Genomic DNA, 19,230 nt, shown 5'->3' on the forward strand with positions numbered 1-19,230 from the left:
TCCTAACCATTCCACACGGCCACCAGGCGGTGCAATGCCTCATCCCATTCCACCTTCACATGGTCTAGGCCACACTCATAAGCGCCTAGCTAGCTTTCGTCCCCTCCTCACACCTTCCCACCAGAGCACCCACCCTCCTCCCACACCTGACTAACATGCACAGGTCCCCACAAACAGCAACAAGGCCCCCAGCATTTTTGCCTGGACATCCACACGCCTCTCCCACAACCACTCCCGGCCTCCTTTCCCTCACCTCCTCCAAATCACCAATGACCTCCTCACACTTGACCACCTGCCTGGCCACCCTCCTCCAACCCCTTCCTAACCATTCCACACGGCCACCAGGCGGTGCAATGCCTCATCCCATTCCACCTTCACATGGTCTAGGCCACACTCACAACAAGGGCCTAGCTCGCTTTCCTCCCCTCCTCACACCTTCCCACCAGAGCACCCACCCTCCTCCCACACCTGACTAACATGCACAGGTCCCCACAAAGAGCTGCAAGGCGGGCGCCCACCTTTTTGGCCCTGCCATGCACACGGCTCTCCCACTACCACTCCCGGCCTCCTTTCCCTCACCTCCTCCAAATCACCAATGACCTCCTCACACTTGCCCATCCGCCTGGCCACCCTCCTCCAACCCCTTCCTAACCACTACACACGGCCACCAGGTGGTGCAATGCCTCATCCCATTCCACCTTCACATGGTCTAGGCCACACTCACAACAAGGGCCTAGCTCGCTTTCCTCCCCTCCTCACACCTTCCCACCAGAGCACCCACCCTCCTCCCACACCTGACTAACATGCACAGGCCCCCGCAAGCAGCACCAAGGCCCCCACTCTTTTCACCCTACCATCCACACACCTCTCCCACAACCACTCCCCGCCTCCTTTCCCTCACCTCCTCCAAATCACCACTGACCTCCTCACACTTGACCACCCGCCTGGCCACCCTCCTCCAACCCCTTCCTAACCACTCCACACGGCCACCACGCGGCGCAATGCCTCATCCCATTCTACCTTTACATGGTCTAGGCCACACTCACAACAAGGGCCTAGCTCGCTTTCCTCCCCTCCTCACACCTTCCCACCAGAGCACCCACCCTCCTCCCACACCTGACTAACATGCACAGGTCCCAACAATGAGCTGCAAGGCGCCCACCTTTTTGGCCCTGCCATGCACATGGCTCTCCCACTACCACTCCCGTCCTCCTTTCCCTCACCTCCTCCAAATCACCAATGACCTCCTCACACTTGACCACCCGCCTGGCCACCCTCCTCCAACCCCTTCCTAACCACTCCACATGGAGACCAGGGGGCGCAATGCCTCATCCCATTCCACCTTCACATGGTCTAGGCCACACTCACAACAAGGGCCTAGCTCGCTTTCCTCCCCTCCTCACACCTTCCCACCAGAGCACCCACCCTCCTCCCACACCTGACTAACATGCACAGGTCCCCACAAACAGCAACAAGGCCCCCAGCATTTTTGCCTGGACATCCACACGCCTCTCCCACAACCACTCCCGGCCTCCTTTCCCTCACCTCCTCCAAATCACCAATGACCTCCTCACACTTGACCACCTGCCTGGCCACCCTCCTCCAACCCCTTCCTAACCACTCCACATGGAGACCAGGGGGCGCAATGCCTCATCCCATTCCACCTTCACATGGTCTAGGCCACACTCACAACAAGGGCCTAGCTCGCTTTCCTCCCCTCCTCACACCTTCCCACCAGAGCACCCACCCTCCTCCCACACCTGACTAACATGCACAGGTCCCCACAAACAGCAACAAGGCCCCCACTCTTTTCGCCCTACCATCCATACACCTCTCCCACAACCACTCCCGGCCTCCTTTCCCTCACCTCCTCCAAATCACCAATGACCTCCTCACACTTGACCACCTGCCTGGCCACCCTCCTCCAACCCCTTCCTAACCATTCCACACGGCCACCAGGCGGTGCAATGCCTCATCCCATTCCACCTTCACATGCTTCGGCCACACTCACAACAAGGGCCTAGCTCGCTTTCCTCCCCTCCTCACACCTTCCCACCAGAGCACCCACCCTCCTCCCACACCTGACTAACATGCACAGGTCCCAACAAAGAGCTGCAAGGCGCCCACCTTTTTGGCCCTGCCATGCACATGGCTCTCCCACTACCACTCCCGGCCTCCTTTCCCTCACCTCCTCCAAATCACCAATGACCTCCTCACACTTGCCCACCCGCCTGGCCACCCTCCTCCAACCCCTTCCTAACCACTCCACACGGCCACCAGGCGGTGCAATGCCTCATCCCATTCCACCTTCACATGGTCTAGGCCACACTCACAACAAGGGCCTAGCTCGCTTTCCTCCCCTCCTCACACCTTCCCACCAGAGCAGCCACCCTCCTCCCACACCTGACTAACATGCACAGGTCCCCACAAAGAGCTGCAAGGCGGGCGCCCACCTTTTTGGCCCTGCCATGCATACGGCTCTCCCACTACCACTCCCGTCCTCCTTTCCCTCACCTCCTCCAAATCACCAATGACCTCCTCACACTTAACCACCTGCCTGGCCACCCTCCTCCAACCCCTTCCTAACCACTACACACGGCCAACAGGCGGTGCAATGCCTCATCCCATTCCACCTTCACATGCTTCGGCCACACTCACAACAAGGGCCTAGCTCGCTTTCCTCCCCTCCTCACACCTTCCCACCAGAGCACCCACCCTCCTCCCACACCTGACTAACATGCACAGGTCCCAACAAAGAGCTGCAAGGCGCCCACCCTTTTGGCCCTGCTACACACACGGCTCTCCCACTACCACTCCCGTCCTCCTTTCCCTCACCTCCTCCAAATCACCACTGACCTCCTCACACTTGACCACCCGCCTGGCCACCCTCCTCCAACCCCTTCCTAACCACCCCACACGGCCACCAGGTGGTGCAATGCCTCATCCCATTCCACCTTCACATGGTCTAGGCCACACTCACAACAAGGGCCTAGCTCGCTTTCCTCCCCTCCTCACACCTTCCCACCAGAGCACCCACCCTCCTCCCACACCTGACTAACATGCACAGGCCCCCGCAAGCAGCACCAAGGCCCCCACTCTTTTCACCCTACCATCCACACACCTCTCCCACAGCCACTCCCGGCCTCCTTTCCCTCACCTCCTCCAAATCACCAATGACCTCCTCACACTTGCCCACCCGCCTGGCCACCCTCCTCCAACCCCTTCCTAACCACTCCACACCGCCACCACGCGGCGCAATGCCTCATCCCATTCCACCTTCACATGGTCTAGGCCACACTCACAACAAGGGCCTAGCTCGCTTTCCTCCCCTCCTCACACCTTCCCACCAGAGCACCCACCCTCCTCCCACACCTGACTAACATGCACAGGTCCCCACAAAGAGCTGCAAGGCGGGCGCCCACCTTTTTGGCCCTGCCAAGCATACGGCTCTCCCACTACCACTCCTGTCCTCCTTTCCCTCACCTCCTCCAAATCACCAATGACCTCCTCACACTTGACCACCTGCCTGGCCACCCTCCTCCAACCCCTTCCTAACCACTCCACACGGCCACCAGGCGGTGCAATGCCTCATCCCATTCCACCTTCACATGGTCTAGGCCACACTCACAACAAGGGCCTAGTTCGCTTTCCTCCCCTCCTCACACCTTCCCACCAGAGTACCCACCCTCCTCCCACACCTGACTAACATGCACAGGTCCCCACAAACAGCAACAAGGCCCCCAGCATTTTTGCCTGGACATCCACACGCCTCTCCCACAACCACTCCCGTCCTCCTTTCCCTCACCTCCTCCAAATCACCAATGACCTCCTCACACTTGACCACCCGTTTGGCCACCCTCCTCCAACCCCTTCCTAACCACTACACACGGCCACCAGGCGGCGCAATGCCTCATCCCATTCCACCTTCACATGCTTCGGCCACACTCACAAGAGCCTAGCTCACTTTCCTCCCCTCCTCACACCTTCCCACCAGAGCACCCACCCTCCTCCCACACCTGACTAACATGCACAGGTCCCCACAAACAGCAACAAGGCCCCCAGCATTTTTGCCTGGACATCCACACGCCTCTCCCACAACCACTCCCGGCCTCCTTTCCCTCACCTCCTCCAAATCACCAATGACCTCCTCACACTTGACCACCTGCCTGGCCACCCTCCTCCAACCCCTTCCTAACCATTCCACACGGAGACCAGGCGGCGCAATGCCTCATCCCATTCCACCTTCACATGGTCTAGGCCACACTCACAACAAGGGCCTAGCTCGCTTTCCTCCCCTCCTCACACCTTCCCACCAGAGCACCCACCCTCCTCCCACACCTGACTAACATGCACAGGCCCCCGCAAGCAGCACCAAGGCCCCCACTCTTTTCACCCTACCATCCACACACCTCTCCCACAACCACTCCCGGCCTCCTTTCCCTCACCTCCTCCAAATCACCAATGACCTCCTCACACTTGACCACCCGCCTGGCCACCCTCCTCCAACCCCTTCCTAACCACTCCACACGGCCACCACGCGGCGCAATGTCTCATCCCATTCCACCTTCACATGGTCTAGGCCACACTCACAACAAGGGCCTAGCTCGCTTTCCTCCCCTCCTCACACCTTCCCACCAGAGCACCCACCCTCCTCCCACACCTGACTAACATGCACAGGTCCCCACAAAGAGCTGCAAGGCGCCCACCTTTTTGGCCCTGCCATGCACACGGCTCTCCCACTACCACTCCCGGCCTCCTTTCCCTCACCTCCTCCAAATCACCAATGACCTCCTCACACTTGACCACCTGCCTGGCCACCCTCCTCCAACCCCTTCCTAACCACTCCACACGGCCAGCAGGCGGTGCAATGCCTCATCCCATTCCACCTTCACATGGTCTAGGCCACACTCACAAAAAGGGCCTAGCTCGCTTTCCACCCCTCCTCAAGCCTTCCCACCAGCCGCCAGAGCACCCACCCTCCTCCCACACCTGACTAACATGCACAGACCCCCACAAAGAGCTGCAAGGCGCCCACCTTTTTGGCCCTGCCATGCACACGGCTCTCCCACTACCACTCCCGTCCTCCTTTCCCTCACCTCCTCCAAATCACCAATGACCTCCTCACACTTGACCACCCGCCTGGCCACCCTCCTCCAACCCCTTCCTAACCACTCCACACGGCCACCAGGCGGTGCAATGCCTCATCCCATTCCACCTTCACATGGTCTAGGCCACACTCATAAGCGCCTAGCTCGCTTTCGTCCCCTCCTCACACCTTCCCACCAGAGCACCCACCCTCCTCCCACACCTGACTAACATGCACAGGTCCCCACAAACAGCAACAAGGCCCCCAGCATTTTTGCCTGGACATCCACACGCCTCTCCCACAACCACTCCCGGCCTCCTTTCCCTCACCTCCTCCAAATCACCAATGACCTCCTCACACTTGACCACCTGCCTGGCCACCCTCCTCCAACCCCTTCCTAACCATTCCACACGGCCACCCGGTGGTGCAATGCCTCATCCCATTCCACCTTCACATGGTCTAGGCCACACTCACAACAAGGGCCTAGCTCGCTTTCCTCCCCTCCTCACACCTTCCCACCAGAGCACCCACCCTCCTCCCACACCTGACTAACATGCACAGGTCCCCACAAAGAGCTGCAAGGCGGGCGCCCACCTTTTTGGCCCTGCCATGCACACGGCTCTCCCACTACCACTCCCGTCCTCCTTTCCCTCACCTCCTCCAAATCACCAATGACCTCCTCACACTTAACCACCTGCCTGGCCACCCTCCTCCAACCCCTTCCTAACCACTACACACGGCCAACAGGCGGCGCAATGCCTCATCCCATTCCACCTTCACATGCTTCGGCCACACTCACAACAAGGGCCTAGCTCGCTTTCCTCCCCTCCTCACACCTTCCCACCAGAGCACCCACCCTCCTCCCACACCTGACTAACATGCACAGACCCCCACAAAGAGCTGCAAGGCGCCCACCTTTTTGGCCCTGCCATGCACACGGCTCTCCCACTACCACTCCCGTCCTCCTTTCCCTCACCTCCTCCAAATCACCAATGACCTCCTCACACTTGACCACCCGCCTGGCCACCCTCCTCCAACCCCTTCCTAACCATTCCACACGGCCACCAGGCGGTGCAATGCCTCATCCCATTCCACCTTCACATGGTCTAGGCCACACTGATAAGCGCCTAGCTCGCTTTCGTCCCCTCCTCACACCTTCCCACCAGAGCACCCACCCTCCTCCCACACCTGACTAACATGCACAGGTCCCCACAAACAGCAACAAGGCCCCCAGCATTTTTGCCTGGACATCCACACGCCTCTCCCACAACCACTCCCGGCCTCCTTTCCCTCACCTCCTCCAAATCACCAATGACCTCCTCACACTTGCCCACCTGCCTGGCCACCCTCCTCCAACCCCTTCCTAACCATTCCACACGGAGACCAGGCGGCGCAATGCCTCATCCCATTCCACCTTCACATGGTCTAGGCCACACTCACAACAAGGGCCTAGCTCGCTTTCCTCCCCTCCTCACACCTTCCCACCAGAGCACCCACCCTCCTCCCACACCTGACTAACATGCACAGGTCCCCACAAAGAGCTGCAAGGCGGGCGCCCACCTTTTTGGCCCTGCCATTCACACGGCTCTCCCACAACCACTCCCGTCCTCCTTTCCCTCACCTCCTCCAAATCACCACTGACCTCCTCACACTTGACCACCCGCCTGGCCACCCTCCTCCAACCCCTTCCTAACCACTACACACGGCCAACAGGCGGTGCAATGCCTCATCCCATTCCACCTTCACATGCTTCGGCCACACTCACAACAAGGGCCTAGCTCGCTTTCCTCCCCTCCTCACACCTTCCCACCAGAGCACCCACCCTCCTCCCACACCTGACTAACATGCACAGGTCCCAACAAAGAGCTGCAAGGCGCCCACCCTTTTGGCCCTGCTACACACACGGCTCTCCCACTACCACTCCCGTCCTCCTTTCCCTCACCTCCTCCAAATCACCACTGACCTCCTCACACTTGACCACCCGCCTGGCCACCCTCCTCCAACCCCTTCCTAACCACCCCACACGGCCACCAGGTGGTGCAATGCCTCATCCCATTCCACCTTCACATGGTCTAGGCCACACTCACAACAAGGGCCTAGCTCGCTTTCCTCCCCTCCTCACACCTTCCCACCAGAGCACCCACCCTCCTCCCACACCTGACTAACATGCACAGGCCCCCGCAAGCAGCACCAAGGCCCCCACTCTTTTCACCCTACCATCCACACACCTCTCCCACAACCACTCCCGGCCTCCTTTCCCTCACCTCCTCCAAATCACCAATGACCTCCTCACACTTGCCCACCCGCCTGGCCACCCTCCTCCAACCCCTTCCTAACCACTCCACACCGCCACCACGCGGCGCAATGCCTCATCCCATTCCACCTTCACATGGTCTAGGCCACACTCACAACAAGGGCCTAGCTCGCTTTCCTCCCCTCCTCACACCTTCCCACCAGAGCACCCACCCTCCTCCCACACCTGACTAACATGCACAGGTCCCCACAAAGAGCTGCAAGGCGGGCGCCCACCTTTTTGGCCCTGCCAAGCATACGGCTCTCCCACTACCACTCCTGTCCTCCTTTCCCTCACCTCCTCCAAATCACCAATGACCTCCTCACACTTGACCACCCGCCTGGCCACCCTCCTCCAACCCCTTCCTAACCATTCCACACGGCCACCAGGCGGTGCAATGCCTCATCCCATTCCACCTTCACATGGTCTAGGCCACACTCATAAGCGCCTAGCTCGCTTTCCTCCCCTCCTCACACCTTCCCACCAGAGCACCCACCCTCCTCCCACACCTGACTAACATGAACAGGTCCCCACAAACAGCAACAAGGCCCCCAGCATTTTTGCCTGGACATCCACACACCTCTCCCACAACCACTCCCGGCCTCCTTTCCCTCACCTCCTCCAAATCACCACTGACCTCCTCACACTTGACCACCCGCCTGGCCACCCTCCTCCAACCCCTTCCTAACCACTCCACACGGCCACCACGCGGCGCAATGCCTCATCCCATTCCACCTTCACATGGTCTAGGCCACACTCACAACAAGGGCCTAGCTCGCTTTCCTCCCCTCCTCACACCTTCCCAACAGAGCACCCACCCTCCTCCCACACCTGACTAACATGCACAGGTCCCAACAAAGAGCTGCAAGGCGCCCACCTTTTTGGCCCTGCCATGCACATGGCTCTCCCACTACCACTCCCGGCCTCCTTTCCCTCACCTCCTCCAAATCACCAATGACCTCCTCACACTTGCCCACCCGCCTGGCCACCCTCCTCCAACCCCTTCCTAACCACTACACACGGCCACCAGGTGGTGCAATGCCTCATCCTATTCCACCTTCACATGGTCTAGGCCACACTCACAACAAGGGCCTAGCTCGCTTTCCTCCCCTCCTCACACCTTCCCACCAGAGCACCCACCCTCCTCCCACACCTGACTAACATGCACAGGTCCCCACAAACAGCAACAAGGCCCCCAGCATTTTTGCCTGGACATCCACACGCCTCTCCCACAACCACTCCCGGCCTCCTTTCCCTCACCTCCTCCAAATCACCAATGACCTCCTCACACTTGACCACCTGCCTGGCCACCCTCCTCCAACCCCTTCCTAACCACTCCACATGGAGACCAGGGGGCGCAATGCCTCATCCCATTCCACCTTCACATGGTCTAGGCCACACTCACAACAAGGGCCTAGCTCGCTTTCCTCCCCTCCTCACACCTTCCCACCAGAGCACCCACCCTCCTCCCACACCTGACTAACATGCACAGGTCCCCACAAACAGCAACAAGGCCCCCACTCTTTTCGCCCTACCATCCATACACCTCTCCCACAACCACTCCCGGCCTCCTTTCCCTCACCTCCTCCAAATCACCAATGACCTCCTCACACTTGACCACCTGCCTGGCCACCCTCCTCCAACCCCTTCCTAACCATTCCACACGGCCACCAGGCGGTGCAATGCCTCATCCCATTCCACCTTCACATGCTTCGGCCACACTCACAACAAGGGCCTAGCTCGCTTTCCTCCCCTCCTCACACCTTCCCACCAGAGCACCCACCCTCCTCCCACACCTGACTAACATGCACAGGTCCCAACAAAGAGCTGCAAGGCGCCCACCTTTTTGGCCCTGCCATGCACATGGCTCTCCCACTACCACTCCCGGCCTCCTTTCCCTCACCTCCTCCAAATCACCAATGACCTCCTCACACTTGCCCACCCGCCTGGCCACCCTCCTCCAACCCCTTCCTAACCACTCCACACGGCCACCAGGCGGTGCAATGCCTCATCCCATTCCACCTTCACATGGTCTAGGCCACACTCACAACAAGGGCCTAGCTCGCTTTCCTCCCCTCCTCACACCTTCCCACCAGAGCAGCCACCCTCCTCCCACACCTGACTAACATGCACAGGTCCCCACAAAGAGCTGCAAGGCGGGCGCCCACCTTTTTGGCCCTGCCATGCATACGGCTCTCCCACTACCACTCCCGTCCTCCTTTCCCTCACCTCCTCCAAATCACCAATGACCTCCTCACACTTAACCACCTGCCTGGCCACCCTCCTCCAACCCCTTCCTAACCACTACACACGGCCAACAGGCGGTGCAATGCCTCATCCCATTCCACCTTCACATGCTTCGGCCACACTCACAACAAGGGCCTAGCTCGCTTTCCTCCCCTCCTCACACCTTCCCACCAGAGCACCCACCCTCCTCCCACACCTGACTAACATGCACAGGTCCCAACAAAGAGCTGCAAGGCGCCCACCCTTTTGGCCCTGCTACACACACGGCTCTCCCACTACCACTCCCGTCCTCCTTTCCCTCACCTCCTCCAAATCACCACTGACCTCCTCACACTTGACCACCCGCCTGGCCACCCTCCTCCAACCCCTTCCTAACCACCCCACACGGCCACCAGGTGGTGCAATGCCTCATCCCATTCCACCTTCACATGGTCTAGGCCACACTCACAACAAGGGCCTAGCTCGCTTTCCTCCCCTCCTCACACCTTCCCACCAGAGCACCCACCCTCCTCCCACACCTGACTAACATGCACAGGCCCCCGCAAGCAGCACCAAGGCCCCCACTCTTTTCACCCTACCATCCACACACCTCTCCCACAGCCACTCCCGGCCTCCTTTCCCTCACCTCCTCCAAATCACCAATGACCTCCTCACACTTGCCCACCCGCCTGGCCACCCTCCTCCAACCCCTTCCTAACCACTCCACACCGCCACCACGCGGCGCAATGCCTCATCCCATTCCACCTTCACATGGTCTAGGCCACACTCACAACAAGGGCCTAGCTCGCTTTCCTCCCCTCCTCACACCTTCCCACCAGAGCACCCACCCTCCTCCCACACCTGACTAACATGCACAGGTCCCCACAAAGAGCTGCAAGGCGGGCGCCCACCTTTTTGGCCCTGCCAAGCATACGGCTCTCCCACTACCACTCCTGTCCTCCTTTCCCTCACCTCCTCCAAATCACCAATGACCTCCTCACACTTGACCACCTGCCTGGCCACCCTCCTCCAACCCCTTCCTAACCACTCCACACGGCCACCAGGCGGTGCAATGCCTCATCCCATTCCACCTTCACATGGTCTAGGCCACACTCACAACAAGGGCCTAGTTCGCTTTCCTCCCCTCCTCACACCTTCCCACCAGAGTACCCACCCTCCTCCCACACCTGACTAACATGCACAGGTCCCCACAAACAGCAACAAGGCCCCCAGCATTTTTGCCTGGACATCCACACGCCTCTCCCACAACCACTCCCGTCCTCCTTTCCCTCACCTCCTCCAAATCACCAATGACCTCCTCACACTTGACCACCCGTTTGGCCACCCTCCTCCAACCCCTTCCTAACCACTACACACGGCCACCAGGCGGCGCAATGCCTCATCCCATTCCACCTTCACATGCTTCGGCCACACTCACAAGGGCCTAGCTCACTTTCCTCCCCTCCTCACACCTTCCCACCAGAGCACCCACCCTCCTCCCACACCTGACTAACATGCACAGGTCCCCACAAACAGCAACAAGGCCCCCAGCATTTTTGCCTGGACATCCACACGCCTCTCCCACAACCACTCCCGGCCTCCTTTCCCTCACCTCCTCCAAATCACCAATGACCTCCTCACACTTGACCACCTGCCTGGCCACCCTCCTCCAACCCCTTCCTAACCATTCCACACGGAGACCAGGCGGCGCAATGCCTCATCCCATTCCACCTTCACATGGTCTAGGCCACACTCACAACAAGGGCCTAGCTCGCTTTCCTCCCCTCCTCACACCTTCCCACCAGAGCACCCACCCTCCTCCCACACCTGACTAACATGCACAGGCCCCCGCAAGCAGCACCAAGGCCCCCACTCTTTTCACCCTACCATCCACACACCTCTCCCACAACCACTCCCGGCCTCCTTTCCCTCACCTCCTCCAAATCACCAATGACCTCCTCACACTTGACCACCCGCCTGGCCACCCTCCTCCAACCCCTTCCTAACCACTCCACACGGCCACCACGCGGCGCAATGTCTCATCCCATTCCACCTTCACATGGTCTAGGCCACACTCACAACAAGGGCCTAGCTCGCTTTCCTCCCCTCCTCACACCTTCCCACCAGAGCACCCACCCTCCTCCCACACCTGACTAACATGCACAGGTCCCCACAAAGAGCTGCAAGGCGCCCACCTTTTTGGCCCTGCCATGCACACGGCTCTCCCACTACCACTCCCGGCCTCCTTTCCCTCACCTCCTCCAAATCACCAATGACCTCCTCACACTTGACCACCTGCCTGGCCACCCTCCTCCAACCCCTTCCTAACCACTCCACACGGCCAGCAGGCGGTGCAATGCCTCATCCCATTCCACCTTCACATGGTCTAGGCCACACTCACAAAAAGGGCCTAGCTCGCTTTCCACCCCTCCTCAAGCCTTCCCACCAGCCGCCAGAGCACCCACCCTCCTCCCACACCTGACTAACATGCACAGACCCCCACAAAGAGCTGCAAGGCGCCCACCTTTTTGGCCCTGCCATGCACACGGCTCTCCCACTACCACTCCCGTCCTCCTTTCCCTCACCTCCTCCAAATCACCAATGACCTCCTCACACTTGACCACCCGCCTGGCCACCCTCCTCCAACCCCTTCCTAACCACTCCACACGGCCACCAGGCGGTGCAATGCCTCATCCCATTCCACCTTCACATGGTCTAGGCCACACTCATAAGCGCCTAGCTCGCTTTCGTCCCCTCCTCACACCTTCCCACCAGAGCACCCACCCTCCTCCCACACCTGACTAACATGCACAGGTCCCCACAAACAGCAACAAGGCCCCCAGCATTTTTGCCTGGACATCCACACGCCTCTCCCACAACCACTCCCGGCCTCCTTTCCCTCACCTCCTCCAAATCACCAATGACCTCCTCACACTTGACCACCTGCCTGGCCACCCTCCTCCAACCCCTTCCTAACCATTCCACACGGCCACCCGGTGGTGCAATGCCTCATCCCATTCCACCTTCACATGGTCTAGGCCACACTCACAACAAGGGCCTAGCTCGCTTTCCTCCCCTCCTCACACCTTCCCACCAGAGCACCCACCCTCCTCCCACACCTGACTAACATGCACAGGTCCCCACAAAGAGCTGCAAGGCGGGCGCCCACCTTTTTGGCCCTGCCATGCACACGGCTCTCCCACTACCACTCCCGTCCTCCTTTCCCTCACCTCCTCCAAATCACCAATGACCTCCTCACACTTAACCACCTGCCTGGCCACCCTCCTCCAACCCCTTCCTAACCACTACACACGGCCAACAGGCGGCGCAATGCCTCATCCCATTCCACCTTCACATGCTTCGGCCACACTCACAACAAGGGCCTAGCTCGCTTTCCTCCCCTCCTCACACCTTCCCACCAGAGCACCCACCCTCCTCCCACACCTGACTAACATGCACAGACCCCCACAAAGAGCTGCAAGGCGCCCACCTTTTTGGCCCTGCCATGCACACGGCTCTCCCACTACCACTCCCGTCCTCCTTTCCCTCACCTCCTCCAAATCACCAATGACCTCCTCACACTTGACCACCCGCCTGGCCACCCTCCTCCAACCCCTTCCTAACCATTCCACACGGCCACCAGGCGGTGCAATGCCTCATCCCATTCCACCTTCACATGGTCTAGGCCACACTGATAAGCGCCTAGCTCGCTTTCGTCCCCTCCTCACACCTTCCCACCAGAGCACCCACCCTCCTCCCACACCTGACTAACATGCACAGGTCCCCACAAACAGCAACAAGGCCCCCAGCATTTTTGCCTGGACATCCACACGCCTCTCCCACAACCACTCCCGGCCTCCTTTCCCTCACCTCCTCCAAATCACCAATGACCTCCTCACACTTGCCCACCTGCCTGGCCACCCTCCTCCAACCCCTTCCTAACCATTCCACACGGAGACCAGGCGGCGCAATGCCTCATCCCATTCCACCTTCACATGGTCTAGGCCACACTCACAACAAGGGCCTAGCTCGCTTTCCTCCCCTCCTCACACCTTCCCACCAGAGCACCCACCCTCCTCCCACACCTGACTAACATGCACAGGTCCCCACAAAGAGCTGCAAGGCGGGCGCCCACCTTTTTGGCCCTGCCATTCACACGGCTCTCCCACAACCACTCCCGTCCTCCTTTCCCTCACCTCCTCCAAATCACCACTGACCTCCTCACACTTGACCACCCGCCTGGCCACCCTCCTCCAACCCCTTCCTAACCACTACACACGGCCACCAGGTGGTGCAATGCCTCATCCCATTCCACCTTCACATGGTCTAGGCCACACTCACAACAAGGGCCTAGCTCGCTTTCCTCCCCTCCTCACACCTTCCCACCAGAGCACCCACCCTCCTCCCACACCTGACTAACATGCACAGACCCCCGCAAGCAGCACCAAGGCCCCCACTCTTTTCACCCTACCATCCACACACCTCTCCCACAACCACTCCCGGCCTCCTTTCCCTCACCTCCTCCAAATCACCAATGACCTCCTCACACTTGACCACCTGCCTGGCCACCCTCCTCCAACCCCTTCCTAACCACTCCACACGGCCACCACGCGGCGCAATGCCTCATCCCATTCCACCTTCACATGGTCTAGGCCACACTCACAACAAGGGCCTAGCTCGCTTTCCTCCCCTCCTCACACCTTCCCAACAGAGCACCCACCCTCCTCCCACACCTGACTAACATGCACAGGTCCCAACAAAGAGCTGCAAGGCGCCCACCTTTTTGGCCCTGCCATGCACATGGCTCTCCCACTACCACTCCCGGCCTCCTTTCCCTCACCTCCTCCAAATCACCAATGACCTCCTCACACTTGACCACCCGCCTGGCCACCCTCCTCCAACCCCTTCCTAACCACCCCACACGGCCACCAGGTGGTGCAATGCCTCATCCCATTCCACCTTCACATGGTCTAGGCCACACTCACAACAAGGGCCTAGCTCGCTTTCCTCCCCTCCTCACACCTTCCCACCAGAGCACCCACCCTCCTCCCACACCTGACTAACATGCACAAGTCCCAACAAAGAGCTGCAAGGCGCCCACCTTTTTGGCCCTGCCATGCACATGGCTCTCCCACTACCACTCCCGTCCTCCTTTCCCTCACCTCCTCCAAATCACCAATGACCTCCTCACACTTGACCACCTGCCTGGCCACCCTCCTCCAACCCCTTCCTAACCATTCCACACGGAGACCAGGCGGCGCAATGCCTCATCCCATTCCACCTTCACATGGTCTAGGCCACACTCACAACAAGGGCCTAGCTCGCTTTCCTCCCCTCCTCACACCTTCCCACCAGAGCACCCACCCTCCTCCCACACCTGACTAACATGCACAGGTCCCCACAAAGAGCTGCAAGGCGCCCACCTTTTTGGCCCTGCCATGCACACGGCTCTCCCACTACCACTCCCGTCCTCCTTTCCCTCACCTCCTCCAAATCACCAATGACCTCCTCACACTTGACCACCTGCCTGGCCACCCTCCTCCAACCCCTTCCTAACCACTACACACGGCCAACAGGCGGCGCAATGCCTCATCCCATTCCACCTTCACATGCTTCGGCCACACTCACAACAAGGGCCTAGCTCGCTTTCCTCCCCTCCTCACACCTTCCCACCAGAGCACCCACCCTCCTCCCACACCTGACTAACATGCACAGGTCCCAACAAAGAGCTGCAAGGCGCCCACCTTTTTGGCCCTGCCATGCACATGGCTCTCCCACTACCACTCCCGGCCTCCTTTCCCTCACCTCCTCCAAATCACCAATGACCTCCTCACACTTGCCCACCTGCCTGGCCACCCTCCTCCAACCCCTTCCTAACCACTCCACACGGCCACCAGGCGGTGCAATGCCTCATCCCATTCCACCTTCACATGGTCTAGGCCACACTCACAACAAGGGCCTAGCTCGCTTTCCTCCCCTCCTCACACCTTCCCACCAGAGCACCCACCCTCCTCCCACACCTGACTAACATGCACAGGTCCCAACAAAGAGCTGCAAGGCGCCCACCTTTTTGGCCCTGCCATGCACACGGCTCTCCCACTACCACTCCCGTCCTCCTTTCCCTCACCTCCTCCAAATCACCAATGACCTCCTCACACTTGACCACCCGCCTGGCCACCCTCCTCCAACCCCTTCCTAACCACTCCACACGGCCAACAGGCGGCGCAATGCCTCATCCCATTCCACCTTCACATGGTCTAGGCCACACTCACAACAAGGGCCTAGCTCGCTTTCCTCCCCTCCTCACACCTTCCCACCAGAGCACCCACCCTCCTCCCACACCTGACTAACATGCACAGGTCCCCACAAAGAGCTGCAAGGCGCCCACCTTTTTGGCCCTGCCATGCACACGGCTCTCCCACTACCACTCCCGGCCTCCTTTCCCTCACCTCCTCCAAATCACCACTGACCTCCTCACACTTGCCCACCCGCCTGGCCACCCTCCTCCAACCCCTTCCTAACCACTCCACACGGCCACCAGGCGGTGCAATGCCTCATCCCATTCCACATTCACACGCTTCGGCCACACTCACAACAAGGGCCTAGCTTGCTTTCCTCCCCTCCTCACACCTTCCCACCAGAGCACCCACCCTCCTCCCACACCTGATTAACATGCACAGGTCCCCACAAAGAGCTGCAAGGCGCCCACCTTTTTGGCCCTGCCATGCACACGGCTCTCCCACTACCACTCCCGGCCTCCTTTCCCTCACCTCCTCCAAATCACCAATGACCTCCTCACACTTGACCACCCGCCTGGCCACCCTCCTCCAATCCCTTCCTAACCACTCCACACGGCCACCAGGCGGTGCAATGCCTCATCCCATTCCACCTTCACATGGTCTAGGCCACACTCACAACAAGGGCCTAGCTCGCTTTCCTCCCCTCCTCACACCTTCCCACCAGAGCACCCACCCTCCTCCCACACCTGACTAACATGCATAGACCCCCGCAAGGAGGACTAGGCCCCCACTCCTTTCGCCCTACCATCCATACACCTCTCCCACAACCACTCCCGGCCTCCTTTCCCTCACCTCCTCCAAATCACCAATGACCTCCTCACACTTGACCACCTGCCTGGCCACCCTCCTCCAACCCCTTCCTAACCACTCCACATGGCCACCAGGCGGTGCAATGCCTCATCCCATTTCAACTTCACATGCTTCGGCCACACTCACAACAAGGGCCTAGCTCGCTTTCCTCCCCTCCTCACACCTTCCCACCAGAGCACCCACCCTCCTCCCACACCTGACTAACATGCACAGGTCCCCACAAAGAGCTGCAAGGCGCCCACCTTTTTGGCCCTGCCATGCACACGGCTCTCCCACTACCACTCCCGTCCTCCTTTCCCTCACCTCCTCCAAATCACCAATGACCTCCTCACACTTGACCACCTGCCTGGCCACCCTTCTCCAACCCCTTCCTAACCACTCCACACGGCCAGCAGGCGGCGCAATGCCTCATCCCATTCCACCTTCACATGCTTTGGCCACACTCACAACAAGGGCCTAGCTCGCTTTCCTCCCCTCCTCAAGCCTTCCCACCAGCCACCAGAGCACCCACCCTCCTCCCACACCTGACTAACATGCACAGACCCCCACAAAGAGCTGCAAGGCGCCCACCTTTTTGGCCCTGCCATGCACACGGCTCTCCCACTACCACTCCCGGCCTCCTTTCCCTCACCTCCTCCAAATCACCAATGACCTCCTCACACTTGACCACCCGCCTGGCCACCCTCCTCCAACCCCTTCCTAACCATTCCACACGGCCACCAGGCGGTGCAATGCCTCATCCCATTCCACCTTCACATGGTCTAGGCCACACTCACAACAAGGGCCTAGCTCGCTTTCCTCCCCTCCTCACACCTTCCCACCAGAGCACCCACCCTCCTCCCACACCTGACTAACATGCACAGGTCCCCACAAAGAGCTGCAAGGCGCCCACCTTTTTGGCCCTGCCATGCACACGGCTCTCCCACTACCACTCCCGGCCTCCTTTCCCTCACCTCCTCCAAATCACCAATGACCTCCTCACACTTGACCACCTGCCTGGCCACCCTCCTCCAACCCCTTCCTAACCACTCCACACGGCCACCAGGCGGCGCAATGCCTCATCCCATGGCACATTCACACGCTTCGGCCACACTCACAACAAGGGCCTAGCTCGCTTTCCTCCCCTCCTCACACCTTCCCACCAGAGCACCCACCCTCCTCCCACACCTGACTAACATGCACAGGTCCCCGCAAGGAGGACTAGGCCCCCACTCCTTTCGCCCTACCATCCATACACCTCTCCCACAACCACTCCCGTCCTCCTTTCCCTCACCTCCTCCAAATCACCACTGACCTCCTCACACTTGCCCACCTGCCTGGCCACCCTCCTCCAACCCCTTCCTAACCACTCCACACGGCCACCAGGTGGTGCAATGCCTCATCCCATTTCAACTTCACATGCTTCGGCCACACTCACAACAAGGGCCTAGCTCGCTTTCCTCCCCTCCTCACACCTTCCCACCAGAGCACCCACCCTCCTCCCACACCTGACTAACATGCACAGGTCCCAACAAAGAGCTGCAAGGCCCCCACTCTTTTCGCCCTACCATCCATACACCTCTCCCACAACCACTCCCGGCCTCCTTTCCCTCACCTCCTCCAAATCACCACTGACCTCCTCACACTTGCCCACCTGCCTGGCCACCCTCCTCCAACCCCTTCCTAACCACTCCACACGGCCAACAGGCGGCGCAATGCCTCATCCCATTCCACCTTCACATGCTTCGGCCACACTCACAACAAGGGCCTAGCTCGCTTTCCTCCCCTCCTCACACCTTCCCACCAGAGCACCCACCCTCCTCCCACACCTGACTAACATGCACAGGTCCCAACAAAGAGCTGCAAGGCGCCCACCTTTTTGGCCCTGCCATGCACACGGCTCTCCCACTACCACTCCCGGCCTCCTTTCCCTCACCTCCTCCAAATCACCAATGACCTCCTCACACTTGACCACCTGCCTGGCCACCCTCCTCCAACCCCTTCCTAACCACTCCACACGGCCACCAGGCGGTGCAATGCCTCATCCCATTCCACCTTCACATGCTTCGGCCACACTCACAACAAGGGCCTAGCTCGCTTTCCTCCCCTCCTCAAGCCTTCCCACCAGCCACCAGAGCACCCACCCTCCTCCCACACCTGACTAACATGCACAGACCCCCACAAAGAGCTGCAAGGCGCCCACCTTTTTGGCCCTGCCATGCACACGGCTCTCCCACTACCACTCCCGGCCTCCTTTCCCTCACCTCCTCCAAATCACCAATGACCTCCTCACACTTGACCACCTGCCTGGCCACCCTCCTCCAACCCCTTCCTAACCACTCCACACGGCCACCACGCGGCGCAATGCCTCATCCTATTCCACCTTCACATGGTCTACGCCACACTCACAACAAGGGCCTAGCTCGCTTTCCTCCCCTCCTCACACCTTCCCACCAGAGCACCCACCCTCCTCCCACACCTGACTAACATGCACAGACCCCCACAAAGAGCTGCAAGGCCCCCACTCTTTTCGCCCT

This window comes from Struthio camelus, unplaced genomic scaffold, assembly GCF_040807025.1.
Source record: "Struthio camelus isolate bStrCam1 unplaced genomic scaffold, bStrCam1.hap1 HAP1_SCAFFOLD_55, whole genome shotgun sequence".
Taxonomy (NCBI): Eukaryota; Metazoa; Chordata; class Aves; order Struthioniformes; family Struthionidae; genus Struthio; species Struthio camelus.